Here is a 21,531-nt window from a genome sequence, read left to right as displayed (position 1 = left end):
AACCCCAATGACATGGCAGCAAGTGTTGACTGTGCAGACGGCACTTCCGAGCGCCAACTGGCGGTGTTGGAGCTCAGGGATAATACTGAAAACAGAGGAGCCAGAGGTGTATTTGGAGGAGGTTTTAAATCAGTAGTACAGTGGATGTGGACAGAGCAGGAGAAATTGCCGTCCGCACAGCAGGGGAACAGCTGACGTTACCGAACCCCAATAACATGGCAGCAAGTGTTGACTATGCAGACGGGACTTCCGAGCGCCAACTGGCGGTGTTGGAGCTCAGGGATAATACTGAAAACAGAGGAGCCAGAGGTGTATTTGGAGGAGGTTTTAAATCAGTAGTACAGTGGATGTGGGCAGAGCAGGAGAAATTGCCGTCCGCACAGCAGTGGAACAGCTGACGTTACTGAACGCCAATAACACGGCAGCAAGTGTTGACTGTGCAGACAGCACTTCCGAGCGCCAACTGGCGGTGTTGGAGCTCAGGGATAATACTGAAAACAGAGGAGCCAGACGTGTATTTGGAGGAGGTTTTAAATCAGTAGTACAGTGGATGTGGACAGAGCAGGAGAAATTGCCGTCCGCACAGCAGGGGAACAGCTGACGTTACTGAACCCCAATAACATGGCAGCAAGTGTTGACTGTGCAGACGGCACTTCCGAGCGCCAACTGGCGGTGTTGGAGCTCAGGGATAATACTGAAAACAGAGGAGCCAGAGGTGTAATTGGAGCAACTTTAAAATCTGTAGTAGTGAGAATGTGGACAGAGCAGGAGAAATTGCCGTCCGCACAGCAGGGGAACAGCTGACGTTACTGAACCCCAATGACATGGCAGCAAGTGTTGACTGTGCAGACGGCACTTCCGAGCGCCAACTGGCGGTGTTGGAGCTCAGGGATAATACTGAAAACAGAGGAGCCAGAGGTGTAATTGGAGCAACTTTAAAATCTGTAGTAGTGAGAATGTGGACAGAGCAGGAGAAATTGCCGTCCGCACAGCAGGGGAACAGCTGACGTTACTGAACCCCAATGACATGGCAGCAAGTGTTGACTGTGCAGACGGCACTTCCGAGCGCCAACTGGTGGTGTTGGAGCTCAGGGATAATACTGAAAACAGAGGAGCCAGAGGTGTATTTGGAGGAGGTTTTAAATCAGTAGTACAGTGGATGTGGACAGAGCAGGAGAAATTGCCGTCCGCACAGCAGGGGAACAGCTGACGTTACTGAACCCCAATAACACGGCAGCAAGTGTTGACTGTGCAGACGGCACTTCCGAGCGCCAACTGGCGGTGTTGGAGCTCAGGGATAATACTGAAAACAGAGGAGCCAGAGGTGTATTTGGAGGAGGTTTTAAATCAGTAGTACAGTGGATGTGGACAGAGCAGGAGAAATTGCCGTCCGCACAGCAGGGGAACAGCTGACGTTACCGAACCCCAATAACATGGCAGCAAGTGTTGACTATGCAGACGGGACTTCCGAGCGCCAACTGACGGTGTTGGAGCTCAGGGATAATACTGAAAACAGAGGAGCCAGAGGTGTATTTGGAGGAGGTTTTAAATCAGTAGTACAGTGGATGTGGGCAGAGCAGGAGAAATTGCCGTCTGCACAGCAGTGGAACAGCTGACGTTACTGAACCCCAATAACACGGCAGCAAGTGTTGACTGTGCAGACGGCACTTCCGAGCGCCAACTGGCGGTGTTGGAGCTCAGGGATAATACTGAAAACAGAGGAGCCAGAGGTGTATTTGGAGGAGGTTTTAAATCAGTAGTACAGTGGATGTGGACAGATCAGGAGAAATTGCCGTCCGCACAGCAGGGGAACAGCTGACGTTACCGAACCCCAATAACATGGCAGCAAGTGTTGACTGTGCAGACGGCACTTCCGAGTGCCAACTGGCGGTGTTGGAGCTCAGGGATAATACTGAAAACAGAGGAGCCAGAGGTGTATTTGGAGGAGGTTTTAAATCAGTAGTACAGTGGATGTGGACAGAGCAGGAGAAATTGCCGTCCGCACAGCAGGGGAACAGCTGACGTTACTGAACCCCAATAACACGGCAGCAAGTGTTGACTGTCCAGACGGCACTTCCGAGCGCCAACTGGCGGTGTTGGAGCTCAGGGATAATACTGAAAACAGAGGAGCCAGAGGTGTAATTGGAGCAACTTTAAAATCTGTAGTAGTGAGAATGTGGACAGAGCAGGAGAAATTGCCATCCGCACAGCCGGGGAACAGCTGACGTTACTGAACCCCAATGACACGGCAGCAAGTGTTGACTGTGCAGACGGCACTTCCGAGCGCCAACTGGCGGTGTTGGAGCTCAGGGATTACAGTTCAGGTGGTATAAACATGAACAGAACAGGAGACCTGGATACTGTTGCCAATCAATTATTTATTCTGGAAGAGGACTGGCAAATTCATAAGAGATCCAGGCCTTGTTCATTTTGAGAAAAGTAAGCCGGTCAACGTTATCGGAGGATAGTCGCATGCGACGGTCTGTTAGTACACCACCTGCGGCACTAAAGACGCGTTCCGATAATACACTAACAGCAGGGCAAGCTAGCACCTCCAATGCATACTGACTAAGCTCTGGCCATGTATCCAGCTTACAGACCCAAAACTTGAAGGGAGAAGAGCCGTCTGGGAGTACACTAAGAGGGCAAGACATGTAGTCTGTCACCATCTGACGGAAACGTTGCCTCCTGCTGACTGGAGATGTCTGTGATGGTGTAGACATTTGTGGCGGCGGGGACACAAAACTTTGCCACATTTCGGCCATACTGGTCTTGCCTTGTGCTGAGGCGCTGCTTCTGCTCCCTCTTTGTGCAGAGCTTCCTCCACTGCCTCGACGCACTGAGCTGCTTTGTAAAGCACTAGCAGCACTGCTCTCGGTTGGAATGGAGAACATGATGGAATGCACCAGTGCGTCTTGGTACTCCCGCATTTTACGCTCCCGGTTCAACGGTGTTATGAGGCTTTGTAAGTTGTCCCGGTAGCGAGGATCTAGGAGGGTGGACACCCAATAATCAGCCGTGTTGAGAATGTGGGGGATGCGGCAGTCGTTTCTCAGGCACTGCAGCATGAAATCAACCATGTGCTGCAGACTGCCAACTGGCCAAGAAACGCTGTCCCCTGCTTGAGGCGTGATCTCTGCCTGCTCTGCATCACCCCACCCTCGCTCTAGATACTGACTACTAGAGCATTGTGTACCTCCCTCCTCTGGACAGATGTCTTCCTCATCCATTGACTCCTCCTCATCCTCCTCACAAAGTGTCCCCTGCCTAGGCCTTTGTGAGGAACCACGTTGCGCAGACTGTAGAGAAGCAGATGGCATTTGTGACTCCTCATCCTCCACCTCTTCCAAAACCTCGTCCCTTAGTGCTTGCAGTGTTTTTTCAAGCAGGCAGATAAGGGGGATAGTCATGCTGACTAGTGCATCATCTGCACTCGCCATCCGCGTGGAATAATCGAAGGCACGCAAAACGTGGCAAATGTCCTTCATAGAGGCCCACTCAGTGTTGGTGAAGTGTGAACGGCGCGTACTGCGACTTGTTTGCGCCTGCTGCAGCTGGTACTCCATTACTGCTGCCTGCTGCTCACACAACCTCTCCAACATATGTAACGTTGAATTCCACCTGGTGGGTAGGTCACATATGATGCGATGTTCCGGAAGACGTAATCGGCGCTGCAGAGCTGCAATGCGTGATCTTGCATTGCTGGAACGCCACAAGTGAGCGCACTCTATGCGGACCTTGTGAAGCAGTGCATCAAGATCCGGATAGTCCCTCAAAAAACTCTGCACGACCAAGTTGAGCACATGTGCCAGACATGGGATGTGAGTGAGGTTGCCTAGGCCCAGAGCTGCCACCAGATTTCAGCCATTGTCACACACTACCATGCCTGGCTGGAGATTCGCTGGCACAAACCATACGTCGCTCTGCTGCTTGATGGCATTCCAGAGCTCCTGCGCTGTGTGGCTTCGATTCCCCAAAGAAATTTATTTTAAAACAGCCTGTTGACGTTTGGCCACGGCTGTGCTCATATTGGTCACCATAACAGGTAACCGTTCACGGGTCGATGTGGAGGTAGACCGTGATGGCTCCTGCAGCGCTGATTCAGAGGAACTGGAGTATGAGGAGGAGTCAATGTGTACAGACTGGATTCCTGCAATCCTTGGAGTTGGCAGAACACATACAGCGCCACTCTCAAGATCTGTACCCGGCTCCACAACATTTACCCAATGGGCAGTGAGGGAAAGGTATCGTCCCTGTCCATGCTTACTGGTCCACGCATCGGTGGTCAGGTGGACCTTGCTACTGACGGCGTTTTGTAGCGCATGTTTAATTTTTCCCTCCACATGATGTTGCAGGGCAGGGACAGCTTGCCTGCTGAAATAAAAGCGACTGGGCACATTGTATTGTGGGACTGCCAATGCCATAAAGTTACGGAATGTGTCAGTCTCCACCAGCGTGAATGATAGCATTTCAAGGGCCAGTAGTTTAGCAATGCCAGCATTCAGAGCCTGTGCTCGGGGGTGATTTGCTGAGTATGGGCGCCTTTTCTCCCATGCCTGTGCTAACGATGGCTGTAGACTGGCCTGGGAGTGTGAGGATGACTGGGAAAGTGGTGCTGTGGGTGGAATTACACTGTGTCTCTGTACAACAGTGCCAGAGATTGTTCCATGGCGATCCTGTGAGGAAGCCGAACCAGCTGTGTGTGAGCTGGAGGAAGAGGCTACAACACGAGCTGAAGAGGTGGTAAGTGGCGCTGTAAGTTGGCCTAGGTCTTCAGTGTGTTTTTGTAACTCCACCACGTGCTTGGTCTGCACATGTTTCCACATATTTGTGGTATTGAGGTTGCTGACACTTTTCCCTCTTTTCACCTTCTGATTACACAGCTTGCATTTGACAAAGCAAATGTCATCTGCAACTGTGTCAAAAAAGGACCAGGCACTGCAAGTCTTGGGAGCGCCCGCTTTGGATTTTGGAAGAGCCATGCTCCTAATGGGTGCCGAAGTGGAGGCTACAGGCAACCAAGTCTGCCCCCTCCCTCTCCCTCCTTTTTGGGCTGATCGGGGAATCTCTTCCTCAGAGCTGCTCCCACCACCTTCCTGTCCCTCACGCCATGATGGGTCAAGGACCTCATCATCTACACCACCCTCTTCAAACAACTGCTTCTCCTGGGTAGTCTCGACAGCACAGTGCGCACCAGAAAGTGGCACCTGAGTCTCATCATCAGATGCGTACTGAGGTGTGCTGCTGACCATAGGCACTGGCCCACCCGCCTCTTCAGATTCAGAGAGACAAAACGGTTGCGCATCACTGCATACTACCTCTTCTTCAAATTCTCGAATTCTGCTTGGCTGGCCCCCTTTTTCCAAGCCAAGAGATTCAGAGACCAGAAGTAGAGATGGCTCCTGTCCAGGGCTCTCTGACTGCCTGGGTTATCTGGCAGGTGGTGAAGAGATAGATGGGTGCTCTTCAGTGCTCAGGACCTGAGAGGATCTGGAACTAATTGAAGTCGATGCGTTAGCTGCCATCCATCCGACAACGGCTTCAATTTGGTCCTCCCGGAGCAGTGGGGTACAGCTAGCTCCTACAAAGCTGCGCATAAAGGACTGTTCCCTGGTAAAACTGGGGGATACTGAGTCACTGGTGCCCGCAGCAGGCACAGAATCCCCACGTCCTCTCCCTGCAGGCACAGAATCCTCACGTCCTCTCCCTGCAGAAACTCCACGCCCACGCCCACGCCACGACCACATGCCTTACTCCCTGCCTTCTTCATCTTGGTAGACTGATAAAGATAGGCAGAAAAGTACTAAGGGCTTAGTGTGCTTATTCCTGAACAGCTGCTGACAGGTATAAGAAACACTAATTTTATAAAGTGTGGACTAGACTTTAATATGAGCTAATGTGGCCTACACAACTGTAAAGTGGAGTGTTTGGTGAACTTTATTTAGGTTTTTTTTGTCACAAAAAGACACTGGATGTGCCTAAAGATGTAATAACGATAGTATCACAAACTTTTTGTAGCTATTACAATGTAGGAAGGTAACCTACAATGCAATAGATGAGGCTACAAAAAATAGGCTAATACTAATCTGGCTGGGGCTGCAGGGCCCAATGCTGCAGAAAGGCTCCTCTAACTACTCCTATATAGTGTGTTTGGAACCAATTTAGCTGAATACAGATGGAACCACCACACTAATAGGAGAAATCAGGAAAAATTATGAATTGGCAAAAAAGGACAATGTATGAGGCAGTGACACACACTGAATGCACTACAACCAGACGTGGCTGAAGCACACACTACAGGGTGAGCTGCACTCACACACCAGACCTTGCAGACAGCGGTGAACAGTACAGATGCAGAGCACTGTGCACTAGCGCTGCAAGACCAAAAAAATTTCTCTATCTACTCCTATATAGTGTGTTTGGAACCAATTTAGCTGAATACGGATGGAACCACCACACTAATAGGAGATATCAGGAAAAATTATGAATTGGCAAAAAAGGACAATGTATGAGGCAGTGACACACACTGAGCGCACTATAACCAGATGTGGCTGAAGCACACACTACAGGGTGAGCTGCACTCACACACAGAGACCTTGCAGAAAGCGGTGAACAGCACAGAGAACTGTGCACTAGCACTGCAAGGCACAGCGATTTATAAAGTAGCTTGGGTAAAGCAGAATAGACTAAATAGGTAGCTAAAACTGTCCCTCAGAACAACAGCGTCCTATCCCTAACTGAATTCACAGCAGAGTGAGCTCAAAATGGCGGTGGCGGCTTTTATAGTGCATCATGACATCATTTTAGCAGCCAATCACAGCCATGCCATTAGTTAAGATGCCTACATGCCTAACAGGATGTGCCCACACTTCTTAGGATCCTCACTGGCTGAATAAAATGAAAATGGCTCATTGCATTATGGGAACTTCCGATTCCGGTATACGATATTGCAAAAGTATCGGAATTAAGTATCGGAATTCCGATACCGCGAATATCGGCCGATACCCGATATTTCAGTATCGGAATGCTCAACACTACTCATCACTACTAAAGACACTTTTCATGAAGGGTTGGGATAATTCTGAGACTGCATTTTGTGATGAATTTGACCAAACCATTTGTTATATTAGTTGTGTTGAGAAATATAAAATTGTTCTTGTATGATTGGTTATTGCAAACTGCAGAAAGTTTGCACATTTTGCAACTTAACCTAATTTTTAGTTGGGGTTAACTATTTTTGATTGCAACTGTGTGCTATATATGGAGTCATTTTGGGAAAATTTTGTTTGATTTAATCTGTCTGCAATACCTGGCAGTTCTGCACGCATTCTAGAAGTCAGCTGTAGATACGTCATCAATGATTCTCCTCTCTAGTTGCAGAAGTTAAGAGGTGCTATAGAACCACTTTAATCCTTTCATTACAGCATTATGTGGACAAGGTATGCTAGTGTTATTTTGTAATTCAAATAGTTTTTCATTTTTTTTTCTAAATTTTATTTGCAAAGCATTTCAAAGAAAAAGTGACCTACACCCAATTTACTTTGATAAAAATGTATGTGAAATATCGTCATTAGAATGAAAATATCTTACTATTTATATGAATTTTTTCTCATAACACATCTATTTTTTTCAATAAAGGATTTTTACTCTTAGAAAAGTACATTGCAGTCTCATTATATCAGTTTTAGTCTGCTTTGTAAGCAGGTGGTACAAGGACAATTTCTGTATTTGAAAGGAAAAAATACAACAGCTGATAAAACACCTCTGAGGTTATTCACATTTTCTTAAGAAAATAAAACAAATGACAGATGCATAAGGGAAATTGTGATCTGTAGAAGATTTACAGCAATATTTCCCTCATCTCTACTACTGAACTTTGACCTAACTGTGGCAGTCTAACGTGGGAAGCAATTCATAAACTTATCACATTTCAACCACAACAAAATAAATTTGAAACTGAATCTGAATGACCCATGATGATGAACCGGCTACAGGTACAACTGATTCGTTACAGAAGGGTGTTTAAAATGTCGCATAGCTATAAGTAAAAAATTGCTCGATGTAATAAAAAATATATATGCTACCCAGTCCTTTAAATCTTGTCAGTGACTCTCCAAAAACAATGATATATGGATAAGTTTTATATAAATATATATAAATATACAGTATATAAATATTTGCAACACCAAGAAGGAGAAGATGTGGAATTGTGAAAATCATGAGTTTGGTAGATATGATGCAAATGATGAAGAAATATAGACAACATTTTCAAAACAAGTCAATTTATTCAGTATAAAGTATGAGTTCCACAGGTAGATGTGCATGCACTCACACAGCTTACCATCCTATCAATGAGGTTATTATTGGTTGTCTGAGGTAAGATCTGCCATGCTGAACGGATCCAGGAGCACAGTTCATCAAGATCTGTTGCTTGCAGTTCCCTTTTCAGTTGCCAACCAGTGAGGTGCTTGATAGTAGATGAGTCAGAAATGCTGTAGGTCACAAAGGTTGCTCACAATAGCACAAGCAACATGCATCCTTGTGTTGTCATGATGAAAAATGGCTCCTGGATAACTTTGGAGAAATGGCCGTACTGGCTTGACAGCATAATCAATGTATCATTGAGCTGTTAGTATACCTGAAATGAGAATTAGAGGTGTTCGGCTACCGTACATTATGACACCCCACATTATAATGTCAGGAATAGGACTTATGGGATGCTACATCATAAAGTCCTCTTTATGGCTTTGCCCATGTGTTTTTTTCAGATTCAAAGATCTATCCTGTACTGCTAGTCACATACAAAGCCTAAGGCATCACACAATGTCTATATAAGCCATCAGAAGGTTTTTGCACAACATTGGACCTCACGGCTCTCAAAGGCTATCATGGTGCATAGAAAGACAACAATTGAGGTTGGAATGGAGGTCTATTCTCATCAGTAGCAAGTCATGCTCTTGTCTTGAGCTCAGTGATTGCCAGAGATTAGTCTGGAGACCACAAGGGCAATGCTATGAAGAGACTTTCATGATGGAATGTGAAGGTGTCCCTGGAGCAGCTATTCTACACTACAGCCCAGGTCTCATGCAGACAGCAAGGCCTAAACGTGCCACCATGGCCTGCAATGTCTCCCATTGACCACATCTGGAACGTCCTTGGTTGGCAATTGCAAAGGAAGTTTGAGGTGGTTTTTAATTTTTGATCAGTTTTATATATTTTCAGTGGTGCGTGCAAGTTCACTTTAGAAATCTTGACAGTATGAACTTCCCCAGCCTACACTTTGGCCTCTTGGACACCACTTGCAATGATGTCTCGTGAGACCTAATGTCATCTCTAATTTTATATCTTTTTTGAATGTATAATCGTGGTTCTAGCTTATTTATGCTAAACAAAACTTTACTAGTAAAATAAACAATCATTTAGTCCACTCTTTAAAGTGGTAAAATGGCTAACTTGCAATTACTATTACTTAGTAATGTAATATGAACATAGCCCCAGGTGCCAACTATGAGAATAAAGTCAGTGCCAAAGGGTGGCATGATAGTAAGGCATTGTCAACCTTGAAGGCATTGCAAAATAAGAGGATTACTACTTGTCTTTTGTTGTGAATGTCACCTATGTCAGCTCAAACTTTTAATGAGAATAGTAGAACTCCAGTCACAATAGAACAGGTGTGTGAAAATTCTAAAAGGAAGGGAGTCAATTCTTATATTTCCTTTTTATAAGATATAAAAGAAGTGCAGCAAAATAAAATAGGCTTGTCATTATTATGATTAGTCATGTATGGGTTTCCTTCTAAGTAAATAATAGCTTGGTAATCACTGCTGAAATCATTCATAATCTCTAAATAATTAGCCTAAGTAATGCTTACTTGTATAACTAAAACTAAAGTTGTTTACACTGAAGATTAACATTACTTAACCTAATGTGCTGCATATTTCTTTTAATGCTGGATTTTTAGAGATCCTTGTAATAAGAAAACAAAATACAGAATACACAATATAAGCAGCATATTGAAAGCATACCTAACTGGGGATCCTTGTAGTTTTGGTATCTACTGCTTAACAACAAACAAAAAATAATACTTTCATTTAGGAAATCTATTAAAAACAGCCAATGTGTGTATCATTGAAAGGCATAGTTATGGTCTCCAATCAGGTGTTCAATGGTTAATGGTCACCCAGCTCTGTAATTGAATTCATATTTTGCTGAGGGCATGGATATTATTTGTCCATTGTATAGGCATTGTATGAAATTGTTATTCGAGTTCTACAGTATGCAACAACATCCTTGGACATGTTACTTTGTTATTTGAGTACGCTTTGGTGCTGTATTGTTATTTAGTGATGTGTGACAGCTCTAGTATGAGAATACTGTATGGTTTCATATTATTATCTTGGCATTATACAGCAGTACTATTATATAATTGTCTGGCACTTTTATTTAGTTACTGTTTACACTTATTACTAAAGTAAAGTATAGTAGTATTATTTTCACAATTGACAATTTTACTTGAAAAATATATGGCACTGCTACTTGGCCAACACATGGAGTTGTGTGTGGCAAAATTATTAGGGATGAAGCTAAAGCAGAGATTATAGATTCCCCAATCACTAAAGAATTAACTCCTAAAATATACAATTCATTGTGTATTAGTTCTGAGTGTTTCTTTGTAAGAGCTTTAGGTAACTGCTTATTGCAATCCTTACTCTTATGAGAATAGATGAGAGAGGTGCAGGTTTAACTTTTCTAGCACTGTATTACAGATTCCTTCAGTGAATAATGAATGTGTGGAATGCTCTAGTTAATACATAGGCTGATAATAATCTATAGAGTAAAAATCAAAACATCAAATTAAATTTTAATATGATCTGTGCACAATTATTAGGCAATTTGTATTTTTGCTGATTCATTTTATTATTGAGCAACTACAGCGCTGTTGATCAATCCAAAAGGTTAATAAACCTGAATCGTTAAGAAAGTAAAAAGGAGGTTTTGTCTATCTTAGGAGAATATCTATGTTTGCATACTTATTGGCAACTATTAGTGTGCAGAATTATTATGCAACTAAATGAAAAACTGATTTTTTTCCCATCTCAATTGTTTATTTTCATCTATTAAAATGAGAATAATAACCAAACAACTCAAAATGCAAAAAAATACGCTTCTGATATTTAAAAAATATATATCAGTGAGCAATATAGTTCCCCTTCTTTTCAATACCACTCATAATCCTTCCAGTCATGGAGTCTGTCAGTTCCTAAAGCTATTAACAATCAACATTTTGGGCAGCACCAACCACAGCCTCCCAGACACTTTTCAGAGAGTTGTACTAGTCTCTTTCAATGTAAATCTCCCAATTAAGAAGGGCCTACAAGTTCTTAATATAGTTTAGGTCAGGTAAGGAAGGGGACTATGTTATTATTCTTTCATCTATAGTGCATTACTGGCTAGCCAAGTAATGGAGTACTTCGATGCATGCAATGGAGCATTGTCCTTTTTAAAAATCATGATTTTTTTGAAAAATGCCGATTTTGTCCTGTACTAGTTGTAAGAAGAAGGAAGTTTTGCCCACATCCCCCCTTGAAGACACATGTATTGTTGCAATGTATTTTGATGTGCGATGTGTTTAGTGATGTGTGTTATTAGTCATAGTGTAGTGTACTTCCCTGCACTGGCTAGTAAACAGGGAGAGACAGAGTTAATGTTTGGGACTTATAGGGAGCTTCTTGTCAGGAAGGCAGATAGGGCCCAGTATGCAGCAGAAGCAGACCTATGGTCTGACCATCAAGCAGAACCATATGAAGTGGGTGTCCCTGAAGTGGGAGGAGATAGAAAAAATGGATAGCATGATCCAGAGTAGACATGAGGAAAAGTGACAGAAGGAATGAGTGATTCTCCTGAGAGAGGATCTAGGGCAGGAGGCCTAGAGGGACGGTCCTGAGTTTGCAAGCCAAGGAGGTAACGGGACAAACCAGATCAGGGAACAGGAGTAGAGATGAGCGTTGTTCTACTCGAACTGTTCGCCAATCTCAAATTCGAGCTGTTTTGGGCGGTGTTCGAGCCGTTCGGCGAACACGAACGATTTGAGAAAAATTCGGCTGTTCGAGGTTATGTTCGATAACTGTTCGTGCACCAAAATCATAACTGGATTTTTTCTCAGTAATGATGAAAATTAATGTTAATACGCAGTTGGAGTGTACAGCGAGGTGGGGGGGGAGGGGCAGGGGATGGATCTCTGCAGGAATAATGAAGATCTCCATTTTTTTTTCTCTTTCCCGCATTTACAGTGGGGAGGTGCAATCTGTCAGCCTATCAGCAGCGCACACATGGAGCGAAGTGCTTTTTTTCACACAAGCAAGGGCATGTGTCATTGGCAGTGTATGTCACATGTCCTTGCCCTATAAGACCAAGCCATTTTCCCCATCGCCACCATTTTCTCACTGCTGCAGCTGCGTGTTAGACGGCACCGCTGTTGCTGTGTGCGTTATACCTTGTTAATTTCAAGCCAATTTTCCCACAAATCTACAGATAGCTTGGGAGTAGGGAATAGTTGTGATTGCAGTCCTTTTAAGGACTAGGTTACAGCATTTCCTACGACTTTTATCAGGCAGGTCTGTGCTCTTAAATAGATAGGTTGTGGGAGTAAAGACTAATTGTAATTGGAGTCCTTTTCAGGACTAGGTTACATCAGTTCCTATCAGTTTTTGCCAGGCAGGTCTGTGCCAGTGCTGTGCAAGTTTTTTTCACAGCATTTGGCTGAATCTAGCAAAGCTAATCCTTTTTGGCCTATTGCAGAGTGTGTTAGTCAGTGGAGTAGCCTATCTGTGTTGCAAGATATACCACCTTTGTATAGAATACCAATTTTTTTACTGCACCTAGTGAAGTAAAATCTTTTGGGCATAGCATCATTCTATTAGTCCATCTATACTGACCTCCATCAGGTTGCAAATTGAATATAATTTTTTTCTGCATCTAGCTCTGAAAAAATATTTGGCCTTCTAGCAGTGTGTGGGACTTTCTCTATTAGTCCATCTATACTGACCTCCATCAGGTTGCAAACTGAATATATTTTTTTCTGCATCTACCTCTGAAAAAATATTGGGCTTGTAGCTGTGTGTGGGACTTGTTCTATTAGTCCATCTATACAGACCTCCATCAGGTTGCAAACTGAATATAATTTTTTTCTGCATCTACCTCTGAAAAAATATTTGGGCTTCTAGCTGTGTGTGGGACTTGTTCTATTACTCCATCTATACTGACCTCCATCAGGTTGCAAATTAAATATAATTTTTTTCTGCATCTAGCTCTGAAAAAATATTGGGCTTCTAGCTGTGTGTGGGACTTGTTGTATTAGTCCATCTATACTGACCTCCATCAGGTTGCAAACTGAATATATTTTTTTCTGCATCTACCTCTGAAAAAATATTGGGCTTCTAGCAGTGTGTGGGACTTGTTCTATTAGTCCTTCTATACTGACCTCCATCAGGTTGCAAACTGAATATCATTTTTTTCTGCATCTAGCTCTGAAAAAAATATTTGGCCTTCTAGCAGTGTGTGGGACTTTCTCTATTAGTCCATCTATACTGACCTCCATCAGGTTGCAAATTGAATATAATTTTTTTCTGCATCTAGCTCTGAAAAAATATTGGGCTTCAAGCTGTTTGTGGGACTTGTTGTATTAGTCCATCTATACTGACCTCCATCAGGTTGCAAACTGAATATATTTTTTTCTGCATCTACCTCTGAAAAAATATTGGGCTTCTAGCTGTGTGTGGGACTTGTTCTATTAATCCATCTATACAGACCTCCATCAGGTTGCAAACTGAATATAATTTTTTTCTGCATCTAGCTCTGAAAAAATATTTGGCCTTCTAGCAGTGTGTGGGACTTTCTCTATTAGTCCATCTATACTGACCTACATCAGGTTGCAAACTGAATATAATTTTTTTCTGCATCTAGCTCTGAAAAAATATTTGGCCTTCTAGCAGTGTGTGGGACTTTCTCTATTAGTCCATCTATACTGACCTCCATCAGGTTGCAAACTGAATATAATTTTTTTCTGCATCTAGCTCTGAAAAAATATTTGGCCTTCTAGCAGTGTGTGGGACTTTCTCTATTAGTCCATCTATACTGACCTCCATCAGGTTGCAAATTAAAAATAATTTTTATCTGCATCTAGCTCTGAAAAAATATTTGGGCTTCTAGCTGTGTGTGGGACTTGTTCTATTACTCCATCTATACTGACCTCCATCAGGTTGCAAATTGAATATAATTTTTTTCTGCATCTAGCTCTGAAAAAATATTGGGCTTCTAGCTGTGTGTGGGACTTGTTGTATTAGTCCATCTATACTGACCTCCATCAGGTTGCAAACTGAATATATTTTTTTCTGCATCTACCTCTGAAAAAATATTGGGCTTCTAGCTGTGTGGGACTTGTTCTATTAATCCATCTATACAGACCTCCATCAGGTTGCAAACTGAATATAATTTTTTTCTGCATCTAGCTCTGAAAAAATATTTGGCCTTCTAGCAGTGTGTGGGACTTTCTCTATTAGTCCATCTATACTGACCTCCATCAGGTTGCAAACTGAATATAATTTTTTTCTGCATCTAGCTCTGAAAAAATATTTGGGCTTCTAGCAATGTGTGGGACTTTCTCTATTAGTCCATCTATACTGACCTCCATCAGGTTGCAAATTAAAAATAATTTTTATCTGCATCTAGCTCTGAAAAAATATTTGGGCTTCTAGCTGTGTGTGGGACTTGTTCTATTACTCAATCTATACTGACCTGAATCAGGTTGCAAACTGAATATAATTTTTTTCTGAATCTAGCTCTGAAAAAATATTGGGCTTCTAGCTGTGTGTGGGACTTGTTGTATTTGTCCATCTATACTGACCTCCATCAGGTTGCAAACTGAATATATTTTTTTCTGCATCTACCTCTGAAAAAATATTGGGCTTCTAGCTGTGTGTGGGACTTGTTCTATTAATCCATCTATACAGACCTCCATCAGGTTGCAAACTGAATATAATTTTTTTCTGCATCTAGCTCTGAAAAAATATTTGGCCTTCTAGCAGTGTGTGGGACTTTCTCTATTAGTCCATCTATACTGACCTCCATCAGGTTGCAAATTAAAAATAATTTTTATCTGCATCTACCTCTGAAAAAATATTTGGGCTTCTAGCTGTGTGTGGGACTTGTTCTATTACTCCATCTATACTGACCTCCATCAGGTTGCAAATTGAATATCATTTTTTTCTGCATCTAGCTCTGAAAAAATATTGGGCTTCTAGCTGTGTGTGGGACTTGTTGTATTAGTCCATCTATACTGACCTCCATCAGGTTGCAAACTGAATATATTTTTTTCTGCATCTACCTCTGAAAAAATATTGGGCTTCTAGCTGTGTGTGGGACTTGTTCTATTAATCCATCTATACAGACCTCCATCAGGTTGCAAACTGAATATAATTTTTTTCTGCATCTAGCTCTGAAAAAATATTTGGCCATCTAGCAGTGTGTGGGACTTTCTCTATTAGTCCATCTATACTGACCTCCATCAGGTTGCAAACTGAATATAATTTTTTTCTGCATCTAGCTCTGAAAAAATATTTGGCCTTCTAGCAGTGTTTGGGACTTTCTCTATTAGTCCATCTATACTGACCTCCATCAGCTTGCAAACTGAATATAATTTTTTTCTGCATCTAGCTCTGAAAAAATATTTGGCCTTCTAGCAGTGTTTGGGACTTTCTCTATTAGTCCATCTATACTGACCTCCATCAGGTTGCAAATTAAAAATAATTTTTATCTGCATCTAGCTCTGAAAAAATATTTGGGCTTCTAGCTGTGTGTGGGACTTTCTCTATTAGTCCATCTATACTGACCTCCATCAGCTTGCAAACTGAATATAATTTTTTTCTGCATCTAGCTCTGAAAAAATATTTGGCCTTCTAGCAGTGTTTGGGACTTTCTCTATTAGTCCATCTATACTGACCTCCATCAGGTTGCAAATTAAAAATAATTTTTATCTGCATCTAGCTCTGAAAAAATATTTGGGCTTCTAGCTGTGTGTGGGACTTGTTCTATTACTCCATCTATACTGACCTCCATCAGGTTGCAAATTGAATATAATTTTTTTCTGCATCTAGCTCTGAAAAAATATTGGGCTTCTAGCTGTGTGTGGGACTTGTTGTATTAGTCCATCTATACTGACCTCCATCAGGTTGCAAACTGAATATATTTTTTTCTGCATCTACCTCTGAAAAAATATTGGGCTTCTAGCTGTGTGTGGGACTTGTTCTATTAATCCATCTATACAGACCTCCATCAGGTTGAAAACTGAATATAATTTTTTTCTGCATCTAGCTCTGAAAAAATATTTGGCCTTCTAGCAGTGTGTGGGACTTTCTCTGTTAGTCCATCTATACTGACCTCCATCAGGTTGCAAATTAAAAATAATTTTTATCTGCATCTACCTCTGAAAAATATTTGGGCTTCTAGCTGTGTGTGGGACTTGTTCTATTACTCCATCTATACTGACCTCCATCAGGTTGCAAATTGAATATAATTTTTTTCTGCATCTAGCTCTGAAAAAATATTGGGCTTCTAGCTGTGTGTGGGACTTGTTGTATTACTCCATCAATACTGACGTCCATCAGGTTGCAAACTGAATATATTTTTTTCTTCATCTACCTCTGAAAAAACATTGGGTTCTAGCTGTGTGTGGGACTTGTTCTATTAATCCATCTATACAGACCTCCATCAGGTTGCAAACTGAATATAATTTTTTTCTGCATCTAGCTCTGAAAAAATATTTGGCCTTCTAGCAGTGTGTGGGACTTTCTCTATTAGTCCATCTATACTGACCTCCATCAGGTTGCAAACTGAATATAATTTTTTTCTGCATCTAGCTCTGAAAAAATATTTGGCATTCTAGCAGTGTGTGGGACTTGTTCTATTAGTCCACCTATACTGACCTCCATCAGGTTGCAAATTCAAAATAATTTTTTGTCTGCATCTAGCTCTGAAAAAATATTTGGCCTTCTAGCAGTGTGTGGGAATTTCTCTATTAGTCCATCTATACTGACCTCCATCAGGTTGCAAACTGAATATTTTTTTTTCTGCATCTACCTCTGAAAAAATATTTGGGCTTCTAGCTGTGTGTGGGACTTGTTCTATTAGTCCATCTATACTGATCTCCACCAGGTTGCAAATTGAATATAATTTTTTTCTGCATCTAACCCAGCCAATAGTTTTGGCCTAATACCACAGTTTGGCCACTCAGCTCTGCTCGGTTCCCATCCATTGTTTTTTTGTGCAAACAACTCCAGAGTTGTGAATTAGTTAACCACCAAAATGAGTGGAAAAAGGTCTGCTGCTGGTGGAAAGGGGAATAGGCGTGTTGGGAAGGGGAAAATAGGTTGTGTCCGTGGGGTAGGTGTTAAAGCAACAGTAACATCTGCAGAAGAAAGACCATCTTCCAGCCAAACTAAAATGTCTACTTCTTTTAGCGGACAATGTGATAAGATCCCTTTCTTACGGCCACGCCAATCGCTACAAATTCCAGATGAGGCACAAAAACAGCAGGTGCTTCAACGGATATCAAGTGCTCCTTTAAGTGGGCTCTCCTCCACATCAACTTCAACATCACAAATACTCCAGTCCTCAAAGGTGTCACCCCAATTGCACTTGCTTCCTCACAGCTCCCAAATCTCCAGCTGCCCGTCTGAGTATGAGGTAGAGCAGATGGTTGAGTCTGCAGAGCTGTTTACTCATACTCTAGCCTGGGAATCAGAGGTCGACTCCAGCACTTCTGTGAATCCAGACGAGGAAATGATCTGCACTGATGCCCAGAATCTTTATGAGTCGGATCCAGGACCAGACGCAGAAGGTTCTGACCATAATGTAGACCCTCATTCCCAAACTGTAACTCCTGTTGGTGGAGACAATGAGGAAGACGATGATGAGACTCAAATACCTGATTGGAGCGACAACTTTAGTTTTTTGTCAGGGCAGGAACAGGTTGGCTCTGAGGACGACGGGTGTGATAACGCACAGGGTGATGATGATGAGGTTGGAGATCCCACTTACTGTCAACCCACAGTCAGCCAAGAGATGAGGTCAGCAGAGGAGGTGGAGGAAGATGCTAGTGACGACGTGGTCAGGTTGCGCCTTCCTGGACAGAGACGTAGTACTGGAAGCACGTCAACAACTGCATCCTCAAACAAAACTTTGCCTCTCACCACAAGTCGTGGTGGCTCTTCAGGTCACATGGGTGCTAAGCCTTGCATAGCCTGGGCATTTTTTCAGATAGATAAAGATGACCCAACTCGTGTTATCTGTAACATTTGTCAGCAAAAGCTAAGTAGAGGCCAAAAAATACATAGTTTGAGTACTTCATACATGAACCGGCACATGGACATGAAGCATAAGTTGCAGTGGGAAGCTCAGTGTGCTACAATGCGGCCTAGCCGGCCGGGCCAACCACCGTCTGCCATATCTTGTGCATCCGCGGCCTCTTCATCCTCTGTGACTGGGGGGACAGCAGTCACACCTGTTTTGGGGCGCAGACCTGCCACATCTTTACCCGCAACAGCCAGCGTGTTTGGCAGGTCATCATTTTCTTTGGAGGTGGTAACACCAGCTGGTGTTGAGCGCTGTCCGACATCGATAGCACCACCTTTGGATCAAGGCAACCTAACATGTCCGCCTGCATCTTCCTCACAGACCGGCAGTTTGCCGGGGACACCCTTATCAACCCCGTCTAAGCACAATAGCCAGCCCTCGGTCCCTCAGATGTGGACAAGTTAAAGACCATTTCCTCCTAGCCATGAGAAAGCTAAGAGGTTGAATTTCACCATCTGCAAGCTCTTGGCTACAGAAATGCTGCCTTTCCGCCTGGTGGACACAGAGGATTTTCGAGACCTTATGTCCGTCGCAGTGCCCCAGTACCAGATGCCCAGTCGGCACTACTTCTCAAAGAAAGGTGTGCCTGCGCTCCACCAGCATGTCGCACACAACATCACCGCTTCTTTGAGAAACTCTGTGTGTGACAGGGTGCATTTCACCACAGACACTTGGACGAGTAGGCATGGACAGGGGCGTTACATGTCGCTGACTGGGCACTGGGTAACTATGGTGACAGCAGGACAAGGGGCTGCTGTCCAAGTCTTGCCGTCCCCACGAGTTGTGCGTCAATCCTCTTTATGTCAAAGTTCCTCCACTGCTTCTGCCTCCTCAACCTCCTCTTGGTCTTCCACCTGCATCCAAAGCCTGTCTGGTCATGCCACAAGCTTTCTAACTGCGCAGAAGGGATCCTGCACACCTTCTTACTATGCTGGCAGTAGGGCTCAACGTCATCAGGCGGTTTTTACTTTGAAATGTCTGGGAAATGTGAGTCACACAGCTGAGGAGTTGTGGTCAGCTCTGGAGAACCAATTTCATGAATGGTTGTCTCCACTGGACCTGAAACCAGGGAAGGCCGTGTGCGACAATGCTGCAAACCTGGGTGCCTTGTATGGCTCACGTGTTGAACCTGGTTGTCCAGCAATTTTTAGCCCACTATCCCAGACTAGATGGCCTTCTGCAGAGGGCACGGTCGCTGTGTGCTCACTTCCGCCATTCGCATCCCGCAGCTCAGCGACTTACATTTCTACAGAAGTCGTTGGGCCTGCCACTTCACTGGCTAAAATGCGATGTGCCTACCCGGTGGAATTCAACTCTGCACATGTTGCAGCGACTGTGGCAGCACCGACAAGCCCTGGTGCAATACGTTCTGACGTATAGCCTGGGCCAACGAGATCCAGACGTGGGGCAAATCACGCTGGAGGAGTGGCCTCAGATCAGTGACCTATGCACCCTTCTGCACAGTTTTGAAATGGCGACGAAGATGTTTAGTGCTGACGATGCCATTATCAGCATGACTATTCCGGTGATTTACATGCTGGAGCACATGTTAAACAGAATTCGGAGTCAGGTGGTGGCACAAGAGGAGGTGGAGGAAGTAGAGGAGGAGGAGTTGTATGCGGAAGGGCTAACATCTGCAAGGTCCAGACGGTCGGCAGCACCAAGGCGGCAGGCATGTGAGGGTGGGGGAGATGGTTTTACCAGGGCGCATGGTAGCAGCCAAACTAGTGAGGAAGGTGCAGGAGCCCAGGAAGAAGTGGAGGACGAACTGATGGAAGACTAATCAGATGAGGGAGAGGACAGAGGAAGGAAGCATGATTGTTACCTTTCCACCAACGCAACAGGGACTTGGTGCTCCTGGATGCGGAACACACATGAGTGCCTTCTTGCTGCACTACCTGCAACATGACCCTCGAATTGGGAGAATTCGAAATAATCCTGACTACTGGGTTGCCACACTGTTAGATCCCCGGTACAAAAGTAAATTTGCAGAAATTATTCCTGCCATAGAAAGGGATGCACGCATGCAGGAGTATCAGCAGAGACTGTTGCAGAATCTTACATGTGCTTTTCCACAAAACACCAGTGGTGCACGTAGTGAATCTCACAGTTCCAACTTGCCAACCGTGGCACCGTCAAGTGTTCAGCACTCAAACCATAACAGAACCACAGTATCTGCTGGTAACATCAATTTTGCGCAATCATTTCACCACTTTTTTAGCCCATCCTTTGCAAGGCCACAGGAGACAAGAAGTCTGACACATAGTCAACGCCTAGAGACGATGGTACAGGAGTATCTCCAAGTAAACATTGAAGCCATGACTGTGTCACTGGACCCTTGCTCTTTTTGGGCTTCCAATCTGGATAAATGGCCGGAGCCAGCCACTTATGCCTTGGAGATCTTGTCATGCCCCGCAGCCAGCGTTCTGTCTGAACGTGTGTTCAGCGCTGCTGGTGGTGTGCTGACAGATAAGCGCACGCGGCTCTCCACTGATAATGTAGACAGACTCACGTTCATAAAGATGAACAAATCATGGATCCGAAACGACTTTTCTACCCCTGTGTCATCCTGGGGAGAGTAAAAGATGGATGATTGGTTAAAATCACCCTACCAACCGTTTTAAGCTTTCATATTACTAATCATGTTTATCTGTATCTTGGCTGGAAAATAATTTGGGCTTTGTAGCAGTGTGCAGCACTGATTCTATTAGGCCATCTATAATAAGCTCCACCAGATTTAAAATTACTAATCATGTTTATCTGTATCTTGGCTGGAAAATAATTTGGGCTTTGTAGCAGTGTGCAGCACTGATCCTATTAGGCCATCTATACTAAGCTCCACCAGATTTAAAATTAATAATAATTTTTAGCTGCATCTAGCCCGGAAAATAATTTTGGGGCTCCGAGATGCGCAAGACACATAAGTGCCTTCTTGCTGCACTACCTGCAACATGACCCTCATATTGTCAGAATTCGAAGTAATCATGACTACTGGGTTGCCACACTCTTAGATCCGCCAAACTTTTCGATCAACCTTTTCATTTTAACCGGTTCCCGACCGCCCACTGTAGATAAACGTTGGCGCTTGCTGGGCTCTGTGCAGCGCCGACGTTTAAAAACGGT

This window comes from Phyllobates terribilis, unplaced genomic scaffold, assembly GCF_046119375.1.
Source record: "Phyllobates terribilis strain yellow unplaced genomic scaffold, ASM4611937v1 Scaffold_3__8_contigs__length_932513732, whole genome shotgun sequence".
Lineage (NCBI taxonomy): Eukaryota > Metazoa > Chordata > Amphibia > Anura > Dendrobatidae > Phyllobates > Phyllobates terribilis.
This window is presented reverse-complemented; position numbering follows the sequence as displayed.